This window comes from Procambarus clarkii, unplaced genomic scaffold (assembly GCF_040958095.1).
Source record: "Procambarus clarkii isolate CNS0578487 unplaced genomic scaffold, FALCON_Pclarkii_2.0 HiC_scaffold_487, whole genome shotgun sequence".
NCBI classification, from domain to species: domain Eukaryota; kingdom Metazoa; phylum Arthropoda; class Malacostraca; order Decapoda; family Cambaridae; genus Procambarus; species Procambarus clarkii.
Genome location: NW_027189520.1, coordinates 88,305 through 113,049, shown reverse-complemented (window position 1 = coordinate 113,049; position 24,745 = coordinate 88,305). Strand labels below are relative to the sequence as shown.

The following is a 24,745-nucleotide window of genomic DNA, read 5'->3' as shown; positions in this document are numbered from 1 at the left end:
AGGCAGGCAGGCAGGCAGCCAGGCAGGCAGGCAGGCAGGCAGGCAGGCAGGCAGGCAGGCAGGCAGGCAGGCAGGCCAGCCAGCCAGCCAGCCAGCCAGCCAGCCAGCCAGCCAGCCAGCCAGCCAGCCAGCCAGCCAGCCAGCCAGCCAGCCAGCCAGCCACTCCCACTTTGTATTTATATGCATTCAATTTATATTCAAACATTATATATGTTAAGGGCCTTGTTTTAGTGTTTATTTTAAAAATGACAAACATCGAGTCATTTTACCAGTCCTTTAGCGTTAACGGTGATGCATTTTAAAACTGAACATAAATCGCCTTTTCTGGATATATCAAATATCGAATCCGCTTAATGTGCCTACAATTCAATCATTCAAAAAATACATAATTTACATCAAGCCTTTTCATAGAACAGACAATAAGATTTGTACATGCAAAATAAAAAAAAAAATCCTTTAAGTTATCAATACAATGTGAGAAAACTTTACTTTTATAACTAAAGTTGCACAATTATACCAACTCTATGGTGGCTGGGTTGTAAGGTGTGTGGCTGGTGTTTTGGAAGTCGCGAGTTCAAACGACCCAATGGGAATAATACTTTTTTTTTTTTGCCATACAATCTTCCTAATACTATTATGTAGGTTTGTGTGTGTGTTTTTTTATTCATTCTTTGGTTTTATAGATGACATACATATTGACTCCTTTTACCGGTCCTTAATTAGGCTCTGGGGAAGCAATGGTGGTGGTGGTGGTGGTGGTGGTGGTGCATTTAAAACTAAACCAAAAATCACCAGTTCTGGACGCGTCAAATATCATATCCGCTTAATGTGTCTACAACCTAATTACTTAAAACTACACTATTTAATTCATTCATATCATGTGCATATTGGTCATTATGCTCATACAACCGACATCAAAATTTATTTTCATTATTAGAATCATACATTTCATCAAGTAATACAGATACAAAGAGATTTTCTTTCTGAGAAGACCGTTAGTATTGGCTTGCAGGCAGGCAGGCAGGCAGGCATTTGAGGGTTATTATTTCGCCTGTTGATTGGGGGGAGGGTTGATGTGTTAGGGGGTTTTCGGTTAGATGTGGTGGTGGTGATTGGTGGTGTGGTGATTGGTGGTGATTGGTGGTGATTGGTGGTGGTGGTGGTGGTGGTAGTAGGTGGGAGTTGGTGGGGTGGGGGGGTGGGGGGGGGGGGGGGGGGGGGGGAGGGAAGGGGAGGGGAATGATGGTCTGTGGATTCCTTCTCCGTACCCCTTTACATATAAGCAAAAATATGCCTTCTTGTGGGTATAGAAACATTAACACAAATTATATCAGTAACTGATATTGTAGCCTTTTAAACAGAAAAGATTTGTACATACAAATACTTTTTAATTATCATTTATTTGTGGAAATGGCATTTACGTCATTAAATTGATACCTCAGCATCAAGCTAGTGTCCTGCAGCAGTGGTCCAGTGGTAAAGTGTATATAAGTGATGCGTATTCTTGGAGTTGCGAGTTCAAACCCGGATTAAGCTATATATATATATATATATATATACAACATGTTTTGTTTTGGTTGTTTGTTTTTGTATAAAGCCTCACACAATATCTATATTAAGCGAGTTTGTTTTAAACATGACATACATATTAATTCATTTTACCAGGCCTTATTCCACACAACTCCGTGAATTTCCCGTGGAGCCAGCCATTCAAACAAAAACAAACGAAACAAAACAAAACAAAACAAAAAACATTATTGCCAACAGCATTTGGTGTTCCCAGGCGGTCACCCATCCAAGTACTAACCAAACCCAACGTTGCTTAACTTCGCTGATCGGACGAGAAGCGGTGTTCTCAACGTGGTATGGCCGTTGGCATGAGACTGCCTACACATTGTGGCTAATAACCAACTCTTTTAAGTCATCGCGGCAGGATACGGACCTGCTTGTGGTGTCTTAATGGTAATTGTATCCTAACATATTTTTGTCTCCTTGGCATGGATATTTAACATCGTTTATTCAGTCTTGGGTTTATGTTCTTTCGCCATTTACAGACATTTTACATCTACCTACTTCCTCAGCCTGCCCTGCCAATTTCTAATGAATTTGTGGATTTTCTTTTGTAATACAAACATGTGTGTGCTCATCTGCTCTTCAGTTTTTATGATATTTGTCTCATCTGTCCTGCTTTATGATACTTTTACAAAGAACATGAACAAATGCTTCTATTTTAGAGAAGATATGGGATCCAGGTTTCGGAGCCGTAAAACCAACCGTCGTGATTGGTGGACGAGTTGCCAGGTTGCAGCTTCTGTACCGTGCCGGCACATAAATAGGTTCGGCTCAAGCGGCGGCAGCATCATTCCCCCGTGACTGTCTGAGCGTCTCTCATCACCTTGGTTGGTCTCATCATCATCATGGTAGAAGCAAAGCCTACCAAGAAGGCTGCGGCTGCTGCTGCTGTGGTGGCCACCACCAGGAAACCTCGCGTCCAGGTTGCTCACCCGAAAACTAGTCAAATGGTTCTAGCCGCGGTCGCAGCACTCAAAGACCGTAAGGGCTCGTCTCTACAAGCAATCAAGAAGTACGTTGTTGCCAACAACAAAGTCGAGGCTGCCAAGATCGCCATTTACATCCGAAGATTTCTCAAGAAAGCAGTGGCTGACGGCATTCTTGTTCAGACCAAGGGAAGTGGAGCTAGTGGATCATTCAAGCTGGCCGTAGCAGAGAAGAGGGCCGTTCTAACTCCCAAGAAAGCCACCACAACCAAGAAACCATCTACAGCAGCAAAGAAGGCCGTGGTAACTCCCAAGAAAGCCGCCACAAGCAACAAACCACCTACAGCCTTGAAAAAGAAGCAGCAGCAGCAGCAGCTTGTTGTTGGGAACAAAAAGCCCAAAATAAAGAGAGCTTCAAAATCTCCCAAACCACCCAAGGCAAAGAAAGCTGTCAAGAAAACAACAAAGGCAAAATAAACGACGACATGCAAGCAGCATGAATACACATGACAATAAACATCCAGGCCTCCCCCCTCAGTGGAGGGGCCTCATATGATTCCAAAAAGAGTTTAGTTTTGTAGACAAATAAATCATTACTTTTGGGGTAGATTTACTCTGTATATTATATATATATATATATATATATATATATATATATATATATATATATATATATATATATATATATATATATATATATATATATATATATATATATATATATATATATACACATATACATGGGTGAGGTGATATGGTACCAAAGTTTTGGGTAAGGTGATTGACATTTACACAAGATAAAACACGAACCAATGGGAATAAAAACATAAGAATGGAAGTAACTGCAGAAGGCCTATTGGCCCATAACACAAGCACTTCCTCTTGATGCTTCTATATTGGTTCGGAGTCTTGAAGCTATAATATATATATATATATATATATATATATATATATATATATATATATATATATATATATATATATATATATATATATATATATATATATATATATATATATATATATATATATGCACACAAAACTAAATAGTCTTGTTAGACAAATTGCCCCTATTAGAGGCAAGTTGACTAACAAGCCGAATGACTGCAATTGTTTTGAATTTGAGTTAAATCTAACATAGAAATGTAATCAAACCTAACCTAACCTATGCTAACCCAAGCTAAGCTAACCTAACCTAACCTAAGCTAACCCAAGCTAAGCTAAGCTAACCTAACCTAACCTAAGCTAAGCTAACCTAACCTAACCTAACCCAGCAATTCATGATCTTAATATAATACTGTTAATTGGATAAACCAATTTGGAAAGAAATGTTCGAAAATAACAAAATTAACTGTGCTTGTTAGGAAAATTGGGCCTTGCATACTTGTCCCAATAGTGTGGTTCTCGCTTTTAGGTACGACATAAACGTATACCTAAGTTGAGAGAGAAAAAGATTCGCACTCAAACATGCATATCGATTGCCAGTCCTGAATTCTGGGTAGATATTCGTGTCCTCCCTTTTCATTTACCATCATTTGGATACTATCAAAACAGCTCTGAGAAGGATAAAATGAATAAAACGGGTAGCTCACTCATGTAAAAAGGAAGAGTTGGGAAAGATCTCTCTCTCTCTCTCTCTCCCCTCACACCCCCCCCCCCCCCCACCACCAATGATCCTGCTCTGCTAGTATATAACGTAACAAACCTTCCCCCCCCCCACCCCTCCCTCCCCAATCAGAGTCCCTTTAAGCATGCGAGGATAAAAAATAGATTTCATAAGACCCAATGTGCTAGCTGATATCAAAACAATTTATGTTATCGTCTATTAAGCCCTTCAGTAAAAAAGTATAGGGACCTAATTAGGTCCCGTTTTGAGGTGGTGGTGGGTGGAATCGATGGATTAGCCAAGCTCTTATCCGCCGAATCCGTAGAGGGTACGACCCTGGCGCTTCAGAGCGTACACCACGTCCATGGCAGTGACGGTCTTCCTCTTGGCGTGTTCCGTGTAGGTTACAGCATCACGGATGACGTTCTCGAGGAACACCTTCAGGACGCCACGGGTCTCTTCGTAGATGAGACCCGAAATACGCTTCACGCCGCCACGACGAGCTAAGCGACGAATAGCGGGCTTGGTGATGCCCTGGATGTTGTCACGTAGCACCTTACGATGACGCTTGGCGCCACCCTTTCCGAGTCCCTTGCCTCCCTTGCCGCGTCCAGTCATGGTGTTGAAGTTGTGTGAATCGAATTATAGAATTCCGCACGATTTCCCAGACTATATCCCAGTCAAGCGGACGTACTAGTAGCATTGCAACTCCTGCCTGCCCTTACTTTACGCTTGTGCTCGAGTAGAACACGGCTTTCTCACAACGCTTTCAAAACTGCAGTTGCCTACTCGTCTGTTTCACGTCTCTGTGAAATGACTTTTGCACAAATCCAAAAAATAGAGCAAAATCAGCGATAATAGTGATTGAGGTGAGCTGCCTGTTGGCTGCAGCCAGAGGAAGGAGGGGAGGGGCAACGGGGTGACGTAGGCGAGTCGAGCAGCCAATGGCGCTCGAGCAAGCGCCTCGAGACGGCGTATATAAGCAAAAATTTTTCGGCGCCGGCCATCACAAACCACAGTTGTTCACCATGGCTCGCACCAAGCAGACTGCTCGCAAGTCCACGGGAGGCAAGGCTCCTCGTAAGCAGCTGGCCACCAAGGCAGCACGCAAGTCTGCTCCTGCCACAGGGGGCGTGAAGAAGCCTCACCGTTACAGGCCCGGAACGGTCGCCCTGCGTGAGATCCGTCGTTACCAGAAGAGCACAGAGTTGCTCATCAGGAAACTTCCCTTCCAGCGTCTGGTGCGCGAGATTGCCCAGGACTTCAAGACCGATCTTCGCTTCCAGTCGTCTGCCGTCATGGCTTTACAGGAGGCATCCGAGGCTTACCTGGTCGGTCTCTTCGAGGACACTAACCTCTGTGCCATCCACGCCAAGCGTGTCACCATCATGCCAAAGGACATTCAGCTTGCTCGCCGTATCCGTGGAGAGCGTGCATAAGCTAAAACGACCACCCTAGTATACACCAAACTCGGCCCTTCTCAGGGCCAAAATATCCTTCTAAGGAGATTTCAGACATTCCTAGCATCAGTCATATGAATTAACCTTCATCTATACATATAATAAATAAATAAAATACAATAATTTAGGTGTCATACATACACTGTACACGTGATATCAATAAATCAAGTCATTTGTAGTACAACCTGTCCTCTTACAAACAAAACTGCCGTCGCTTTTCATTCTTATGCACTGCCAAGGATCCTCCCCCCCCCCCCCCCCCCTCCAAAAAAAAAAAAAAAAAATTGTCATACTGTACTAGAAATAAAAGCAGCTTGTATAAGTGACATACTGTCCTGTCCTGTTTTATTCTGTTTTTCGGTCCTCTGGCTTAATCTGTTAAGTTAGGAGATGACATTTTAAATTAACCGTTTTCTTGACATTTTCAAACCTTAAGAGGGTGGCCTGCATAGTAATCCTAATGTGGAACATAACAATGAATCTCTAATCTCTAGAAAAAAGATACCGAGTGCTTATATGTGTGTTGAGAGAGAGAGAGAGAGAGAGAGAGAGAGAGAGAGAGAGAGAGAGAGAGAGAGAGAGAGAGAGAGAGAGAGAGAGAGAGAGAGAGAGAGAGAGAGAGAGAGAGAGACAGCAGAGACAGAGACAGAGACAGACAGACAGACAGACAGACAGACAGACAGACAGACAGACAGACAGACAGACAGACAGAGACTGAGAGAGAGAAACACACACAGACAGTTTCATAAATATTCTCATTTTATAGCTATTTGCTTTCAGTGACAGAGGTTTTTGTTATAATAGTATTGGTGTCTAACACTCACAATCTCTTTAGAAATTAAAGTGTGGCTCCAATGGAGCCGAGTTTGTTGGTTTGAGGCCAAGCCACCACCACAGGGCAGTAAGTAAGCCGTTTACTTGGAGGAGGTGTACTTGGTGACGGCCTTAGTGCCCTCAGAGACGGCGTGCTTGGCCAGTTCTCCGGGCAACAGGAGCCTTACAGCCGTCTGGATCTCCCGACTGGTAATGGTGGAACGCTTGTTGTAGTGGGCCAGGCGAGAAGCCTCGGCGGCGATGCGCTCGAAGATGTCGTTCACGAACGAGTTCATGATCGACATGGCTTTGGAAGAGATACCAGTGTCGGGGTGGACCTGCTTCAGCACTTTGTAGATGTAGATGCTGTAGCTCTCCTTCCTCCTGCGCTTCTTTTTCTTATCGCCCTTGGCAATGGCCTTCTGGGCCTTTCCGGCCTTCTTGGCAGCCTTTCCAGATGCCTTGGGTGGCATGATGATGCTCGTGCTGGCTGGCGTTGCGATACAATAATGAACTTTTGCGCGAGTCGAGCTTTCCTTTTATATCCCGCTCGCGACTCAGCTCAGAGCGGGTCGCGTGGCGGAGCGCGCTGATTGGTCAGTGGCGGACTCCCTTGATCCTGAGCGGGGTATATAACACGAAGCTCGATCTGCGGGCCGGCATAAAACACCACAAACCCACAACAGCAGCAGCAATGTCAGGACGCGGCAAGGGAGGCAAAGTGAAGGGCAAGTCAAAGTCTCGCTCCAGCAGGGCCGGACTTCAGTTCCCCGTGGGCAGAATTCACCGTCTGCTGCGTAAGGCAACTACGCCGAACGCGTCGGTGCTGGCGCTCCTGTCTACCTGGCAGCCGTCATGGAATACCTCGCTGCCGAAGTTCTGGAGCTCGCCGGTAACGCCGCACGTGACAACAAGAAGACCCGTATCATCCCACGTCACTTGCAGTTGGCCATCCGCAACGACGAAGAACTCAACAAACTTCTGTCTGGCGTAACCATTGCACAGGGAGGTGTTCTTCCAAACATTCAGGCAGTTCTTTTGCCAAAGAAGACAGAGAAGAAGTAAGCACTTCTGCCACCCACCACGACAAATACCATAACCAGGCTCCATCCGGAGCCACACACACTTTAATAGAGAGATTCAAGTAGACAATCAACTTTCAAACATTAATAATAACATTTATATTGATTTCATTTGGAATGTGTACATAACAAACAAACAAAACAAAATTATAGGGGATATTCAGCATCACTTGGAATATTAACCAATCATATAAATCCAATATATATTTTATATTTTACTTTAAGCGAGGAATTCATATTCTATCAATTTTTAATCATACAAATGAACAAAAGCAATTCTTCACTAGACGTAATGAATGAATAAATGATCAAGGTTTTAATGTGTTTCATGAATATATATATATATATATATATATATATATATATATATATATATATATATATATATATATATATATATATATATATATATATATAATATAATATAATATAATATATTATAATACTTGTGAACCAGAATATGTTTGAGCAGCAGCGATCGTGCCATTGGCCGAAGTGCAACAATTCAAATAATTTAAAGGGCCTGCTCGGGTATATAAGAGAGGCTGGGAGACTGGGGCCGGTGGTGGGTGATGGGTGATGAGTGATGGTGTGGTGTGGTGTGGTGTTGTTAAGAGTTGATTTACGGCCAGCCAGCCAGCTGCAGCCAAGGCAGGGCAGGGCAAGGCAAGGCAAGGCAAGGCAAGGCAATAACAGGACAGGACAGGCAAGGCAAGGCAAGGCAAGGCAAGGCAAGCAGGCGGGCGGGCGGGCGGGCGGGCGGGCGGGCGGGCGGGCGGGCAGAGCAGGCAGGCAGGCAGGCAGGCAGGCAGGCAGGCAGCCAGCCAGCCAGCCAGCCAGCCAGCCAGCCAGCCAGCCACTCCCACTTTGTATTTATATGCATTCAATTTATATTCAAACATTATATATGTTAAGGGCCTAGTTTTAGTGTTTATTTTAAAAATGACAAACATCGAGTCGTTTTACCAGTCCTTTAGCGTTAACGGTGATGCATTTTAAAACTGAACAGAAATCACCTTTTCTGGATATATCAAATATCGAAATCCGCTTAATGTGCCTACAATTCAATCATTCAAAAAATACATAATTTACATCATGCCTTTTCATAGAACAGACAATAAGATTTGAGACAATAAGAACTTTACTTTTATAACTAAAGTTGCACAATTATACCAACTCTATGGTGGCTGGGTGGTAAGGTGTGTGGCTGGTGTTTTGGAAGTCGCGAGTTCAAACGACCCAATGGGAATAATACTTTTTTTTTTTTATGCCATACAATCTTCCTAATACTATTATGTAGGTGTGTGTGTGTGTTTTTTTATTCATTCTTTGGTTTTATAGATGACATACATATTGACTCCTTTTACCGGTCCTTAATTAGGCTCTGGGGAAGCAATGGTGGTGGTGGTGGTGGTGGTGCATTTAAAACTAAACCAAAAATCACCAGTTCTGGACGCGTCAAATATCATATCCGCTTAATGTGTCTACAACCTAATTACTTAAAACTACACTATTTAATTCATTCATATCATGTGCATATTGGTCATTATGCTCATACAACCGACATAACAATTTATTTTCATTATTAGAATCATACATTTCATCAAGTAATACAGATACAAAGAGATTTTCTTTCTGAGAAGACCGTTAGTATTGGCTGGCTGGCAGGCAGGCAGGCATTTGAGGGTTATTATTTCGCCTGTTGATTGGGGGGAGGGTTGATGTGTTAGGGGGTTTTCGGTTAGGTGTGGTGGTGGTGATTGGTGGTGATTGGTGGTGGTGGTGATTGGTGGTGAGTAGTGGTGGTGGTGGTGGTGGTGGTGGTGGTAGTGGTGGTAGTAGGTGGGAGGGGGGGGGGGGGGAAGGGGGGAATGATGGTCTGTGGATTCCTTCTCCGTACCCCTTACATATAAGCAAAAACATGCCTTCCTGTGGGTATAGAAACATTAACACAAATTATATCAGTAACTGATATTGTAGCCTTTTAAACAGAAAAGATTTGTACATACAAATACTTTTAAATTATCATTTATTTGTGGAAATGGCATTTACGTCATTAAATTGATACCTCAGCATCAAGTGTCCTGCAGTGGTCCAGTGGTAAAGTGTATATAAGTGATGCGTATTCTTGGAGTTGCGAGTTCAAACCCGGATTAAGCTATATATATATATATATATATACAACATGTTTTGTTTTGGTTGTTTGTTTTTGTATAAAGCCTCACACAATATCTATATTAAGCGAGTTTGTTTTAAACATGACATACATATTAATTCATTTTACCAGGCCTTATTCCACACAACTCCGTGAATTTCCCGTGGAGCCAGCCATTCAAACAAAAACAAACGAAACAAAACAAAACAAAACAAAAAACATTATTGCCAACAGCATTTGGTGTTCCCAGGCGGTCACCCATCCAAGTACTAACCAAACCCAACGTTGCTTAACTTCGCTGATCGGACGAGAAGCGGTGTTCTCAACGTGGTAGTGGCCGTTGGCATGAGACTGCCTACACATTGTGGCTAATAACCAACTCTTTTAAGTCATCGCGGCAGGATACGGACCTGCTTGTGGTGTCTTAATGGTAATTGTATCCTAACATATTTTTGTCTCCTTGGCATGGATATTTAACATCGTTTATTCAGTCTTGGGTTTATGTTCTTTCGCCATTTACAGACATTTTACATCTACCTACTTCCTCAGCCTACCCTGCCAATTTCTAATGAATTTGTGGATTTTCTTTTGTAATACATACATGTGTGTGCTCATCTGCTCTTCAGTTTTTATGATATTTGTCTCATCTGTCCTGCTTTATGATACTTTTACAAAGAACATGAACAAATGCTTCTATTTTAGAGAAGATATGGGATCCAGGTTTCGGAGCCGTAAAACCAACCGTCGTGATTGGTGGACGAGTTGCCAGGTTGCAGCTTCTGTACCGTGCCGGCACATAAATAGGTTCGGCTCAAGCGGCGGCAGCATCATTCCCCCGTGACTGTCTGAGCGTCTCTCATCACCTTGGTTATCTCATCATCATCATCATGGTAGAAGCAAAGCCTACCAAGAAGGCTGCGGCTGCTGCTGCTGCTGTGGTGGCCACCACCAGGAAACCTCGCGTCCAGGTTGCTCACCCGAAAACTAGTCAAATGGTTCTAGCCGCGGTCGCAGCACTCAAAGACCGTAAGGGCTCGTCTCTACAAGCAATCAAGAAGTACGTTGTTGCCAACAACAAAGTCGAGGCTGCCAAGATCGCCATTTACATCCGAAGATTTCTCAAGAAAGCAGTGGCTGACGGCATTCTTGTTCAGACCAAGGGAAGTGGAGCTAGTGGATCATTCAAGCTGGCCGTAGCAGAGAAGAGGGCCGTTCTAACTCCCAAGAAAGCCACCACAACCAAGAAACCATCTACAGCAGCAAAGAAGGCCGTGGTAACTCCCAAGAAAGCCGCCACAAGCAACAAACCACCTACAGCCTTGAAAAAGAAGCAGCAGCAGCAGCAGCTTGTTGTTGGGAACAAAAAGCCCAAAATAAAGAGAGCTTCAAAATCTCCCAAACCACCCAAGGCAAAGAAAGCTGTCAAGAAAACAACAAAGGCAAAATAAACGACGACATGCAAGCAGCATGAATACACATGACAATAAACATCCAGGCCTCCCCCCTCAGTGGAGGGGCCTCATATGATTCCAAAAAGAGTTTAGTTTTGTAGACAAATAAATCATTACTTTTGGGGTAGATTTACTCTGTATATTATATATATATATATATATATATATATATATATATATATATATATATATATATATATATATATATATATATATATATATATATATATACATACATACATGGGTGAGGTGATATGGTACCAAAGTTTTGGGTGAGGTGATTGACATTTACACAAGATAAAACACGAACCAATGGGAATAAAAACATAAGAATGGAAGTAACTGCAGAAGGCCTATTGGCCCATAACACAAGCACTTCCTCTTGATGCTTCTATATTGGTTCGGAGTCTTGAAGCTATAATATATATATATATATATATATATATATATATATATATATATATATATATATATATATATATATATATATATATATATATATATATATATATATATATATATGCACACAAAACTAAATAGTCTTGTTAGACAAATTGCCCCTATTAGAGGCAAGTTGACTAACAAGCCGAATGACTGCAATTGTTTTGAATTTGAGTTAAATCTAACATAGAAATGTAATCAAACCTAACCTAACCTATGCTAACCCAAGCTAAGCTAACCTAACCTAACCTAAGCTAACCCAAGCTAAGCTAAGCTAACCTAACCTAACCTAAGCTAAGCTAACCTAACCTAACCTAACCCAGCAATTCATGATCTTAATATAATACTGTTAATTGGATAAACCAATTTGGAAAGAAATGTTCGAAAATAACAAAATTAACTGTGCTTGTTAGGAAAATTGGGCCTTGCATACTTGTCCCAATAGTGTGGTTCTCGCTTTTAGGTACGACATAAACGTATACCTAAGTTGAGAGAGAAAAAGATTCGCACTCAAACATGCATATCGATTGCCAGTCCTGAATTCTGGGTAGATATTCGTGTCCTCCCTTTTCATTTACCATCATTTGGATACTATCAAAACAGCTCTGAGAAGGATAAAATGAATAAAACGGGTAGCTCACTCATGTAAAAAGGAAGAGTTGGGAAAGATCTCTCTCTCTCTCTCTCTCCCCTCACCCCCCCCCCCCCCCCCCACCAATGATCCTGCTCTGCTAGTATATAACGTAACAAACCTTCCCCCCCCCCCCCCTCCCTCCCCAATCAGAGTCCCTTTAAGCATGCGAGGATAAAAAATAGATTTCATAAGACCCAATGTGCTAGCTGATATCAAAACAATTTATGTTATCGTCTATTAAGCCCTTCAGTAAAAAAGTATAGGGACCTAATTAGGTCCCGTTTTGAGGTGGTGGTGGGTGGAATCGATGGATTAGCCAAGCTCTTATCCGCCGAATCCGTAGAGGGTACGACCCTGGCGCTTCAGAGCGTACACCACGTCCATGGCAGTGACGGTCTTCCTCTTGGCGTGTTCCGTGTAGGTTACAGCATCACGGATGACGTTCTCGAGGAACACCTTCAGGACGCCACGGGTCTCTTCGTAGATGAGACCCGAAATACGCTTGCACGCCGCCACGACGAGCTAAGCGACGAATAGCGGGCTTGGTGATGCCCTGGATGTTGTCACGTAGCACCTTACGATGACGCTTGGCGCCACCCTTTCCGAGTCCCTTGCCTCCCTTGCCGCGTCCAGTCATGGTGTTGAAGTTGTGTGAATCGAATTGACGAATGCCCGCACGATTTCCCGACTATATCCCATCAAGCGGACGTACTAGTAGCATTGCAACTCCTGCCTGCCCTTACTTTACGCTTGTGGTCGAGTAGAACACGGCTTTCTCACAACGCTTTCAAAACTGCAGTTGCCTACTCGTCTGTTTCACGTCCCTGTGAAATGACTTTTGCACAAATCCAAAAAATAGAGCAAAATCAGCGATAATAGTGATTGAGGTGAGCCGCCTGTTGGCTGCAGCCAGAGGAAGGAGGGGAGGGGCAACGGGGTGACGTAGGCGAGTCGAGCAGCCAATGGCGCTCGAGCAAGCGCCTCGAGACGGCGTATATAAGCAAAAATTTTTCGGCGCCGGCCATCACAAACCACAGTTGTTCACCATGGCTCGCACCAAGCAGACTGCTCGCAAGTCCACGGGAGGCAAGGCTCCTCGTAAGCAGCTGGCCACCAAGGCAGCACGCAAGTCTGCTCCTGCCACAGGGGGTGTGAAGAAGCCTCACCGTTACAGGCCCGGAACGGTCGCCCTGCGTGAGATCCGTCGTTACCAGAAGAGCACCGAGTTGCTCATCAGGAAACTTCCCTTCCAGCGTCTGGTGCGCGAGATTGCCCAGGACTTCAAGACCGATCTTCGCTTCCAGTCGTCTGCCGTCATGGCTTTACAGGAGGCATCCGAGGCTTACCTGGTCGGTCTCTTCGAGGACACTAACCTCTGTGCCATCCACGCCAAGCGTGTCACCATCATGCCAAAGGACATTCAGCTTGCTCGCCGTATCCGTGGAGAGCGTGCATAAGCTAAATCGACCACCCTAGTATACACCAAACTCGGCCCTTCTCAGGGCCAAAATATCCTTCTAAGGAGATTTCAGACATTCCTAGCATCAGTCATATGAATTAACCTTCATCTATACATATAATAAATAAATAAATAACAATACACTAATTTAGGTGTCATACATACACTGTACACGTGATATCAATAAATCAAGTCATTTGTAGTACAACCTGTTCCTCTTACAAACAAAATGCCGTCGCTTTTCATTCTTATGCACTGTCAAGGATCCTCCACCCCCCCCCCCCCCCCTCCAAAAAATAAAAAAATTGTCATACTGTACTAGAAATAAAAGCAGCTTGTATAAGTGACATACTGTCCATGTCCTGTTTTATTCTGTTTTCGGTCCTCTGGCTTAATCTGTTAAGTTAGGAGATGACATTTTAAATTAACCGTTTTCTTGACATTTTCAAACCTAAGAGGGTGGCCTGCATAGTAATCCTAATGTGGAACATAACAATGAATCTCTAATCTCTAGAAAAAAGATACCGAGTGCTTATATGTGTTGAGAGAGAGAGAGAGAGAGAGAGAGAGAGAGAGAGAGAGAGAGAGAGAGAGAGAGAGAGAGAGAGAGAGAGAGAGAGAGAGAGAGAGAGAGAGAGAGACAGCAGAGACAGACAGACAGACAGACAGACAGACAGACAGACAGACAGACAGACAGACAGACAGACAGACAGACAGACAGACAGACAGAGACTGAGAGAGAGAAACACACACAGACAGTTTCATAAATATTCTCATTTTATAGCTATTTGCTTTCAGTGACAGAGGTTTTTGTTATAATAGTATTGGTGTCTAACACTCACAATCTCTTTAGAAATTAAAGTGTGGCTCCAATGGAGCCGAGTTTGTTGGTTTGAGGCCAAGCCACCACCACAGGGCAGTAAGTAAGCCGTTTACTTGGAGGAGGTGTACTTGGTGACGGCCTTAGTGCCCTCAGAGACGGCGTGCTTGGCCAGTTCTCCGGGCAACAGGAGCCTTACAGCCGTCTGGATCTCCCGACTGGTAATGGTGGAACGCTTGTTGTAGTGGGCCAGGCGAGAAGCCTCGGCGGCGATGCGCTCGAAGATGTCGTTCACGAACGAGTTCATGATCGACATGGCTTTGGAAGAGATACCAGTGTCGGGGTGGACCTGCTTCAGCACTTTGTAGATGTAGATGCTGTAGCTCTCCTTCCTCCTGCGCTTCTTTTTCTTATCGCCCTTGGCAATGGCCTTCTGGGCCTTTCCGGCCTTCTTGGCAGCCTTTCCAGATGCCTTGGGTGGCATGATGATGCTCGTGCTGGCTGGCGTTGCGATACAATAATGAACTTTTTGCTTTGATGTCCATAGGGAATGGAAAGGATGGGGGAGGTAGAGGGATGGGGAGATGAAATTCAGGAAGAGGATGCGGGTGTAGAGAGAGAGGAGGTTTGAAAGTTCGGTGGCCTGTCCACCATGGGTTGACATTTTTGTATGTGTTGTTTGTTTGCGTATGTGTTATGTTGGGTTGTCAGTACATTGGCTGGGGGGGCTAGTGTTTGTGACCTTGTTGGTGTCCTAAAGCACTAGAGCCGATGGAGTTGGCTGAAGGAGGCTAATCTTAGAAACATCAGGGTAGTTACACTTCTGACGCCACGACAAATGGTTTTTTGGTTTTATATTTTTTTGTAGGTGTTTTATTTATTATATATATTTTTTTTTTTTTTTTTTTTTTTTTTTTTTTTTTTTTTTTTTTTTTTTTTTATTTATTTATTTATTTATTATTATTATTTTTTTTTTTTTTTTTTATTATTTATTATTTTTTTTTTTCTTTCTTTCTTTATTCTTCATTTGGTGTAGATTGGGTCCGGGATGGGCCACTCATCTGGATCGTCTGGCAGACCGCTTAGTATCTGAGGGCTTGGGAAGGCCTCATCATGGATATGTCTGATCACTTTTTGTTGGAGAGTGATTCTTCTGGTTCTGTGTGGTGGTTCGTGGATCTCGTAGTCGCTGGTGGTGTTTTCTGCTACGAAGGGATCTTCTGGGTCTGGGACATACATGTTCTTCATACGGTACAGCTGTCTTCTGGCCAGGTAGCTGAGCCTAATGTTCATTGGCTTCATGTTGAGCGTCTCATGGATCAGGTCAGTTCTTACCCTGTCCCTCAGAGTCAGGCCCTCTGCAAAGCGAAGTGCTTTGTTTTGTACTCGTTGAATCTTCAACATGTTGGATTTGTTGGTGAGGTTCAGGGGAACGTAGGGGTATTCCAAGCTAGGCCTTATGATCATTCTGTACAGGTGGAGCTTGATGTGGGATGGGGCTTGGTTGAAACGGAAGAGCCTCTCCAGTGAGCCCCGGGCCATCGCTGTCTTCTGGGATACGTACTGGGAGGAGTTGAGTAGCCTGTTGAAGTTGTAACCGAGCACTGTGTTGGAGTTTGAGATGGCTATGGGATCACCCCTGATTCTTATTCCCCCCTCATTTTCAATAGAGAAGGCCATACAGCCGACAGTGCTTAATTGGATCTTTTCTGGGTTAGTGGTGATCCTCCATTTCCTTTCCCAGTTAGCAGTCCTTGCTAGTTCTACGTTTGCCTTACGGGTTGCAGTTGCATGTTTGGCCGCTTGGCTGCTAGGGTTAGATGTTATTACGTGCGTTACGTCGTCCGCAAATTGCACGATAATGGTGTCCCTATACTCTGGTTGGGGCAGGTCATTTACAAAGATGTTGAAGAGAACCGGGCTCAAGCATGATCCTTGGGGGACTCCAGCTGTTGGGGTGAAGGCTGCGGCCTCGTTTGCCTTGAAGCTGGGGGTAACTTGCCTATTCTTGAGGAAATTACTGATCAGCCTGAGGAGGGTCCAGTTTTGCGCTGGTAAGTCTGCTAGTTTGTACACCAGACCATCGTGCCACAGGCTGTCGAAGGCCTTGTGTACGTCCCTCGTCGCAATCAAGGCTACCTGTTTTTGCTTGCGAATTGAGCTTAAGGCGTCGTAGATGATGTTAATTGCGTGCTGGGTTGATCTATGTGCTCGAAAGCCAAACTGCTTTTCTGTGAAGAGGTTGTTGTACTCCATGTAGTAGTTAAGGACGGTTTGACATGATTTTTTCAAAGCACTTGCCTATTGAGTCTAAGAGTGAGATTGGTCGGTAGTTGCCAGGTTGGTGGGGGTCTTTCTTGGGTTTGGGAATGAATATCATCTTGGCTGACTTGAATGCTACAGGAATGTGTCCCGATGCCAGCATAGCGTTGAATAGGTTGAGTATGGATTGCATAAGATTGCCTGGTAGAAGTTTGATCTGCAGCGCTTTGATCCCTGATGGTCCTGGGGCCTTATCTCTGGTGCTTTTGATGACTCCTCTCATCTCTAGCATAGTTATGGGTCTTGTTAAAGGGTGGTCGTCTTCTAGGGTTGTCAGGTCAATCAGAGGGGTGCTGTTAAGGGAGGCGGCATTTTCTGTTGTCCATTGGTTGACACGTTCAAAGTGAGTGTTGTTGAAGGCTCTGCTGTTTGAAGCTGTGAGTGTCTTTTTCCAAACTGCGCCCATGAGGTCAGCCTGATCCTGCGGGTCTTCCTATTTTTTCTTGCTTGCTCCTCTTCATCTTCGTCAAGGAATGTGTGTACAAGGTGGGTGAGGCTGGGGTTAACCTGATCCCAGGAGCTGTCTGATCTTGCGCCAGAAAGTAGCCGGCTCCCTTTTGTACTGGTTGGCCTGTCTCACTAGGGTTCTCCAAATGTGGCTCTTGTGGGTCAGCGTAAGGTCTATGGTTTCCCTTCTGAGTGTTTGTAGGGTCAACGCTGGTGGCTGGCCTGTTTGGTAGTGGCTTTGGCAGGCTCGCTGGTACATCATTCATTTTGCCTCTGATTTCTCGGGTCGGCTTATATTGGTGGTAAGTCCTAGTGGTGGATATTTCACAAGTGGCCTCGGTTGCAAGCTGGATCCGGTTGTGGATGGTGTTTACTGCTTGGTCGATTGTTTGGGTTGGGAGGTTGTCGAACTCAAGGATGGGGTCGTCCAGCAAGGAAGGTGTCATAGTCACGGGCACGTATGGTTTCCAAGTCTGGGCCTGGATGGTGCCACATATCTGAAGGGGGTTGCCTTGGAGGGATGTGACCACAGGGATGTGGATCCGACCCCACGTTCTTGCCTGGGGTTACTCTGCAGTGGAACAGGTCACAATCTCTGTTGGTCAGCACTATGTCAGGGGTGCCCCTATGGTTGCCCGCAAAGAACGTCTTAAAGTGGGGGCCTTGGAAGGAGAGGTCCCGGTTTTGCATTAGATTGAAGAGCTGCCTGCCCTTGAGGTCTGGCCTGTCAGGAGCGTTGAATAAGGCCTGATGGTGGGCATTCAGGTCTCCTGCGATGATAGTGGGGAGGATTCCTGTCGAGCAGCTTGTTCAGAGGGATGGAGGGGAGGTAGGCCAGTCTAGGTGGTAGATATGCGGTGCAGACAATGAGGGGGCCGTGTGAAGTGGTGAGTTCTATTGCAAGAAAGTTGTCGTCTTCTATGAGGATGGGGCGGTAGGAGAGCCCTCTTCTTATTAGTATTGCCACCCCACTGTACCTACCCCTGTTGACTTCCCTGGTGGAATATCCCCAGATGGAGATGTGCTGGTCTTGTCTGGCCGCTGTTTCATTGAGTAAGACTAACATCTGGGTTAAGTCTGGCTACCTTCCAGAGTGAGAAGGTATCTGTTGTTGAAGTAAGTGTCTGATGTTCACCTGAAGGATTGTGATCCCCATTATTGACTATGAGACGGAAGTGATTGTTTGGTTGTAGTGCCAATGTTATTACATTCGGTTTGGTCGCTTCTGTTTGTGGAGGAGGGGGGTAAAGCTGTTGAGTCAGGTATCTTGTTCCTGGTTCCGGTCGGGGATTGGTTGGGGTTGGGGTTTCCCATACGTTGCTGTGCCATTGGGGGGTCTTCGGTGTCACTGCTGTTCATGATGTCGACATCCGTGGTGCTAGAGTCGCTCTCTGGTGAAGAGTTGTGGGGGTTGCTTGCCCTTGCTCCGTCCACAGGGGATGGGGTTCGGCTGTAGGTGTTGGTCCTAGGCCTCTTGGTACAGCGTTGTGTGGAATATATTGTTGTGGGGCTGCGATGTTTGAAGCGAAATTTCCTAGTGCCCGGATGGGGTTCCGTATGGCAAGGGAGTTTGTGAGAGCTTGGAGGGACGATCTGATGTGGGAGTGTTTCAGGAAGGGTGGACATAGGTGTTTCCCAGAATGTCGGGGTGGAGGGGCCGGGGTTGTTCAGGGAGTTTGGAGTCTCCTGGGCGTTGGTAGAGGCCTGGGGGCGAGGAGTACTAGGGTTGGGGTTGTTGGGTTGTGCTTGGGCCTGGCCGGCGGTTGTTGTGATGCTAGGAGTCAAGTAGGCAAGCGAGTCCTCGGACATATGGACAGGGGGTAGGCCATTGTCTTTCCTAAGTGAGTTCCAGAAACCTAGGAGCTTCACTGGGTTGTCTGGAAATTGGATTTGAGCAAATGTTAGGAGTTCGGCCCCTAAGCTGGGCTTGGGATCGGGGTTTGGTGCAAGAGAGTTAGGTGTTGGGGCCTGTTGTGTTTGATTCTGGGTTTGTTCTGGTAATAACCGTGGGGTTATGGGGGTGCTGGGTGCTTTGGTGTCCCCCTTGGGCCACCGACTGGGCCTGTTGTTGGTTAGGGATGCCCCAGGCATTTACTGGTGGAGGAGGGGCAGGGATGGTAATAGCTGCCTGTTGGCGGGCTGCTGTCTCCGTTTCATGCAATTGCTTGATTGCCTCTTGCCTGCGAGGACAAAGATGCGAGATTGCAATGTGTGGACCATTGCATAGAGCACATTTGGGTGTAGGGTTTGTGCATTCCCTGTAGCTGTGTTCCCCTGTGCACCTGCTGCACTTGGGGGTTCCATTGTTACATGCATTGGAATAGTGGTCGTACTGAAAGCATTTGAAGCATTGCTTGAGCTTGTAAAACCTCTGTGGGTTGATTTTGTCAGGTTCAGCCATGATGCCAAATGCAGAAAGGCCTTGTGTGCAGACTTGCGTTGCTTGCTCCGGTGAAGCCAGAGTAAGTTTCAGTACTTGGTTGTTGCGTTGGGTTGTGAATCTGTGGGCCTGAAGTATTTTGACATCCCTGTTTTTCCTCTCTATTTCTGCAATTATTTCATCATTTGAGTGATCCATGATGATGTCATGGATCCTATGTACAAAGATGGTGCGTTGGGCTTGGAATTCGGCAGGGGGGTAGACAGTGATATTCTTCTCCCTTAGTTTGTTCATGGTGTCTGACGAAAGGAGGTCTGGGAGGTTTGCATTGGGTACCAACAAGATGGCTCCATTCGTTATTTTGTACACATTTTTGTAGGTAATCTGGGTGACCTCGTAGACCACCTCAAGTAGTTGGGCTGGGGTACGACCCCGGCCAGATTCGTCTGTGAATCTGACTTTGGTCGCCATAGCTTGGTGGGCCAGGCAGCCTAATCTAATCTATACTATGGTGGGTGCTGTGAAGTGTCCAGGTAGACTAAGTGGATGGTGGGTGTTAGTTAGGCCGAGGCCTCTAACTTCTAGTTGCTAGGCAACTAGAGCTACTAGACAAGGTGGTAATTGAACCTATCGATAGCCTAAGCCTGCTACAAGGCTGTTAGATGCCCGATCAAACCTCCGCAAGAATTTCAAGAACCCGGTTTTGGCTACCGCTCGGGAATGATCGTTTGGAATGGCGAAATACAAGAGGTAGAAACAGTTTAGAAAGACAGCCTTATTCACTCCTTAATTCTATGATTAGTAGGTTATGCATTGTGTATTGTGTGAGTGTGTGTGTGGTGTGTCTTGGTACAGGCAGGGAGAGAATGGGGAGGAGAGGGTGGGGAATGGGGGGGGGGGAGGGGGTGTGGGATGAAGGATGAGGATGGGTAGTTATTTTATTAGGACATCATACTGCTGTAAGCGTCAGTAGAGCTAGGTTGAGACACAGTACAGGTGCCCCGGCGTGTCTTGACGCCGAGAGAGCTTGTAGTCGACTGGACAGTGAGTGTGGCTGGCTGCTACGCGGCCGGCCGGCTGTGATTGGCTCGCTGGCGCACCAATCCTGAGTGAGGTGGGCGGAGCCAACGCTCAGATTCTCCTGTAGGTGGCGGGAGCTCCTGGGAGCACGTCTGCTCACGGCGGCTGCTGGCTCTTTATCTTTATCTTTATCAATGAACTTTTGCGCGAGTCGAGCTTTCCTTTTATATCCCGCTCGCGACTCAGCTCAGAGCGGGTCGCGTGGCGGAGCGCGCTGATTGGTCAGTGGCGGACTCCCTTGATCCTGAGCGGGGTATATAACACGAAGCTCGATCTGCGGGCCGGCATAAAACACCACAAACCCACAACAGCAGCAGCAATGTCAGGACGCGGCAAGGGAGGCAAAGTGAAGGGCAAGTCAAAGTCTCGCTCCAGCAGGGCCGGACTTCAGTTCCCCGTGGGCAGAATTCACCGTCTGCTGCGTAAAGGCAACTACGCCGAACGCGTCGGTGCTGGCGCTCCTGTCTACCTGGCAGCCGTCATGGAATACCTCGCTGCCGAAGTTCTGGAGCTCGCCGGTAACGCCGCACGTGACAACAAGAAGACCCGTATCATCCCACGTCACTTGCAGTTGGCCATCCGCAACGACGAAGAACTCAACAAACTTCTGTCTGGCGTAACCATTGCACAGGGAGGTGTTCTTCCAAACATTCAGGCAGTTCTTTTGCCAAAGAAGACAGAGAAGAAGTAAGCACTTCTGCCACCCACCACGACAAATACCATAACCAGGCTCCATCCGGAGCCACACACACTTTAATAGAGAGATTCAAGTAGACAATCAACTTTCAAACATTAATAATAACATTTATATTGATTTCATTTGGAATGTGTACATAACAAACAAACAAAACAAAATTATAGGGGATATTCAGCATCACTTGGAATATTAACCAATCATATAAATCCAATATATATTTTATATTTTACTTTAAGCGAGGAATTCATATTCTATCAATTTTTAATCATACAAATGAACAAAAGCAATTCTTCACTAGACGTAATGAATGAATAAATGATCAAGGTTTTAATGTGTTTCATGAATATATATATATATATATATATATATATATATATATATATATATATATATATATATATATATATATATATATATATATATATATATATATATATATATATATATATTAATACTTGTGAACCAGAATATGTTTGAGCAGCAGCGATCGTGCCTGCCATTGGCCGAAGTGCAACAATTCAAATAATTTAAAGGGCCTGCTCGGGTATATAAGAGAGGCTGGGAGACTGGGGCCGGTGGTGGGTGATGGGTGATGAGTGATGGTGTGGTGTGGTGTGGTGTGGTGTGGTGTGGTGTTGTTAAGAGTTGATTTACGGCCAGCCAGCCAGCCAGCCAGCCAGCCAGCTGCAGCCAAGGCAGGGCAAGGCAAGGCAAGGCAAGGCAAGGCAAGGCAGGCAGGCAGGCAGGCAGGCAGGCAGGCAGGCAGGCAGGCAGGCAGGCAGCCAGGCAGCCAGGCAGCCAGACAGGCAGGCAGGCAGGCAGGCAGGCAGGCAGGCAGGCAGGCAGGCAGGCAGGCAGGCAGGCAGCCAGGCAGGCAGGCAGGCAGGCAGGCAGGCAGGCAGGCAGGCAGGCAGCCAGGCAGCCAGGCAGCCAGGCAGGCAGGCAGGCAGGCAGGCAGGCAGGCAGCCAGCCAGCCAGCCAGCCAGCCAGCCAGCCAGCCAGCCAGCCAGCCAGCCAGCCAGCCAGCCAGCCAGCCAGCCAGCCAGCCAGCCAGCCAGCCAGCCAGCCAGCCAGCCAGCCAGCCAGCCAGCCAGCCAGCCAGCCAGCCAGCCAGCCAGCCACTCCCACTTTGTATTTATATGCATTCAATTTATATTCAAACATTATATATGTTAAGGGCCTTGTTTTAGTGTTTATTTTAAAAATGACAAACATCGAGTCATTTTACCAGTCCTTTAGCGTTAACGGTGATGCATTTTAAAACTGAACATAAATCGCCTTTTCTGGATATATCAAATATCGAATCCGCTTAATGTGCCTACAATTCAATCATTCAAAAAATACATAATTTACATCAAGCCTTTTCATAGAACAGACAATAAGATTTGTACATGCAAAATAAAAAAAAAAATCCTTTAAGTTATCAATACAATGTGAGAAAACTTTACTTTTATAACTAAAGTTGCACAATTATACCAACTCTATGGTGGCTGGGTTGTAAGGTGTGTGGCTGGTGTTTTGGAAGTCGCGAGTTCAAACGACCCAATGGGAATAATACTTTTTTTTTTTGCCATACAATCTTCCTAATACTATTATGTAGGTTTGTGTGTGTGTTTTTTTTATTCATTCTTTGGTTTTATAGATGACATACATATTGACTCCTTTTACCGGTCCTTAATTAGGCTCTGGGGAAGCAATGGTGGTGGTGGTGGTGGTGGTGGTGGTGGTGCATTTAAAACTAAACCAAAAATCACCAGTTCTGGACGCGTCAAATATCATATCCGCTTAATGTGTCTACAACCTAATTAAAACTACACTATTTAATTCATTCATATCATGTGCATATTGGTCATTATGCTCATACAACCGACATCAAAATTTATTTTCATTATTAGAATCATACATTTCATCAAGTAATACAGATACAAAGAGATTTTCTTTCTGAGAAGACCGTTAGTATTGGCTTGCAGGCAGGCAGGCAGGCAGGCATTTGAGGGTTATTATTTCGCCTGTTGATTGGGGGGAGGGTTGATGTGTTAGGGGGTTTTCGGTTAGGATGTGGTGGTGGTGATTGGTGGTGGTGGTGATTGGTGGTGATTGGTGGTGGTGGTGGTGGTGGTAGTAGGTGGGAGTTGGGGGTGGGGGGGTGGGGGGGGGGGGGGGGAGGGAAGGGGAGGGGAATGATGGTCTGTGGATTCCTTCTCCGTACCCCTTTACATATAAGCAAAAATATGCCTTCCTTGTGGGTATAGAAACATTAACACAAATTATATCAGTAACTGATATTGTAGCCTTTTAAACAGAAAAGATTTGTACATACAAATACTTTTTAATTATCATTTATTTGTGGAAATGGCATTTACGTCATTAAATTGATACCTCAGCATCAAGCTAGTGTCCTGCAGCAGTGGTCCAGTGGTAAAGTGTATATAAGTGATGCGTATTCTTGGAGTTGCGAGTTCAAACCCGGATTAAGCTATATATATATATATATATATATACAACATGTTTTGTTTTGGTTGTTTGTTTTTGTATAAAGCCTCACACAATATCTATATTAAGCGAGTTTGTTTTAAACATGACATACATATTAATTCATTTTACCAGGCCTTATTCCACACAACTCCGTGAATTTCCCGTGGAGCCAGCCATTCAAACAAAAACAAACGAAACAAAACAAAACAAAACAAAAAACATTATTGCCAACAGCATTTGGTGTTCCCAGGCGGTCACCCATCCAAGTACTAACCAAACCCAACGTTGCTTAACTTCGCTGATCGGACGAGAAGCGGTGTTCTCAACGTGGTGTGGCCGTTGGCATGAGACTGCCTACACATTGTGGCTAATAACCAACTCTTTTAAGTCATCGCGGCAGGATACGGACCTGCTTGTGGTGTCTTAATGGTAATTGTATCCTAACATATTTTTGTCTCCTTGGCATGGATATTTAACATCGTTTATTCAGTCTTGGGTTTATGTTCTTTCGCCATTTACAGACATTTTACATCTACCTACTTCCTCAGCCTGCCCTGCCAATTTCTAATGAATTTGTGGATTTTCTTTTGTAATACAAACATGTGTGTGCTCATCTGCTCTTCAGTTTTTATGATATTTGTCTCATCTGTCCTGCTTTATGATACTTTTACAAAGAACATGAACAAATGCTTCTATTTTAGAGAAGATATGGGATCCAGGTTTCGGAGCCGTAAAACCAACCGTCGTGATTGGTGGACGAGTTGCCAGGTTGCAGCTTCTGTACCGTGCCGGCACATAAATAGGTTCGGCTCAAGCGGCGGCAGCATCATTCCCCCGTGACTGTCTGAGCGTCTCTCATCACCTTGGTTGGTTCATCATCATCATGGTAGAAGCAAAGCCTACCAAGAAGGCTGCGGCTGCTGTG

The 24,745-nt window shown here is 45.1% G+C and overlaps 3 non-coding genes across 3 annotated transcripts; all 3 read right to left on the bottom strand.

The window, feature by feature from the left end:
- Positions 1-1,758: 1,758 nt before the first annotated feature.
- On the bottom strand, positions 1,759-1,877 carry LOC138361567 (5S ribosomal RNA). Its single transcript, XR_011227032.1, has one exon. It is a non-coding gene; the product is annotated as a 5S ribosomal RNA (ribosomal RNA).
- A 7,962-nt stretch (positions 1,878-9,839) lies between these two features.
- LOC138361572 (5S ribosomal RNA) lies at positions 9,840-9,959 on the bottom strand. The gene has a single exon (XR_011227037.1). It is a non-coding gene; the product is annotated as a 5S ribosomal RNA (ribosomal RNA).
- Positions 9,960-24,045: 14,086 nt separating this feature from the next.
- On the bottom strand, positions 24,046-24,164 carry LOC138361571 (5S ribosomal RNA). Its single transcript, XR_011227036.1, has one exon. It is a non-coding gene; the product is annotated as a 5S ribosomal RNA (ribosomal RNA).
- Between the last annotated feature and the right edge of the window lie 581 nt (positions 24,165-24,745).